The sequence below is a fragment of the Notamacropus eugenii genome, chromosome 1 (assembly GCF_028372415.1).
Source record: "Notamacropus eugenii isolate mMacEug1 chromosome 1, mMacEug1.pri_v2, whole genome shotgun sequence".
NCBI lineage: Eukaryota > Metazoa > Chordata > Mammalia > Diprotodontia > Macropodidae > Notamacropus > Notamacropus eugenii.
Window position 1 is genome coordinate 100416702 of NC_092872.1, and position 1673 is coordinate 100418374.

Here is a 1673-nt window from a genome sequence, read left to right on the forward strand (position 1 = left end):
CTCCTACTACCCCAGATGGCTACCACTAGATACAAATATGTATGCATACATATATATATATACATATATATGCATACATATATATGTAGAATTACTCTATACATACTTCTATTTATCAGTTCTTCTCTGGATGCAAACAGCATCTTCCTTCATAGGTCCTTTGTAGTTAATTTGGGTATTTACAATAGTCATAATGACTTAGTCACCCAAAGTTGTTCTTAAAACAATATTGCTGTTACTGTATATAGTGCATATGCTGTATACACTGCTCACTTCATTATTCATTATTCCATGCAATTCTATCTAAGATCATTTTTTCTAAGATCATTGAGCTAATCATTTCTTTTCTTCTTTGGGGGGGCAGGGTATTAAATGCATTTTATTTTAGAAAACCTACATGACATGTTTTTAAAATCAGTGCTTCCACTCCAAATAAATCAAGGTCAAAAATAAATGAATAAAGCTCAAGATGATATAATTCCAAGTTCGTCCAAGTCCTGATGTTGTATAGATGACAGAAAGTAGCAGCCAAATTATGATGACAGATGATTGTAAGTAATCAGTTGCATTTGTTAACATTTCTCCATTTCTAAATCATCCTTGAAGAAAATCATATCTTGGGTCACACCATCCTCACAGAAGTCCAAGAGAGCCACCATGCCATCTGGATTCATGTTTGCGCCTATGAAGAACTAATGGTTTTTAAATTAGCAAGGATATGTTTGATTTGTTCTGAAGCTTCCGTCATAAAAGGTTTTACTCTATCTGGCTTGTGTTCTTCAAGTTTGACTTTGACTGATTTTATGTAGTCTTTGATGTATTTTTTGTAGGATTCTTTTGTAGAATCCTACTAGCTTCTTACAGATGATGGTTTATTATATGTCAACTCTAGTGATTACAATGGCATCTATTCCTTCACCCTCGGGACCTTCACTAGAGGCATTTCCACCAAGGAGTGGTGGTACCCTCTGTCCTCCTGACCATCTTCCCCTCCATCTCCAGGCACAGCCAATTTGAGTTCTCTGTGATCTTGTAAATGTTAGAGAACATCTCATTATGGCTGATGAGGTTCCAGGAGAGGATCACAGTGACAAAAGGAGAGAGATAGCAACTGCGCTAGTGCTGAGGGCCCCAAAGCTCCATGTGAGCGTGATGCAGCCCAAGTGGCACTTGGGTAAGGAAAAGCAAGCTTATAATTTCTTATAGCATAGTAGTACCCCATCACAGTCATGTACCACAACTTGTTCAACCATTCCCCAATTGATAGGCATCCCTTCAATTTCCAGTTCTTTGCCACCACAAAAAAAGATGCTATAAATATTTTAGAACATATAGATTCTTTTCATTTTTCCCAAATTATCTTAATTTTTTTAAGACAATTTAACCCTAAATATTTGGAGAAAATACTAACTAGCTGTGAAATTAGAATCTGACTAGAAGGATGAGAAGAAACAATATTCCTGGGTAATTTACTGACTACATAATTGAACTGACATTATCACCAAGTCCACCTTCCCAATGTCTCCTGCATCTACATCCATCCCCTCTCTTACATTCCTGCTACCTCTAGGATTCAAGCTCTTAGTACCTCCTAATTAGAATATTAGCCCCAGTAGATTTCCCCAGCTTTGGTCTTTCCCCATGCAATTCATCTCTTACTCCACCACCATATT

The 1673-nt window shown here is 36.9% G+C and overlaps 1 pseudogene; it reads right to left on the minus strand.

Annotated features, from left to right (window-relative positions):
• Window positions 1-572: 572 nt before the first annotated feature.
• LOC140523522 (translationally-controlled tumor protein homolog pseudogene) lies at window positions 573-984 on the minus strand (annotated as a pseudogene).
• Between the last annotated feature and the right edge of the window lie 689 nt (window positions 985-1673).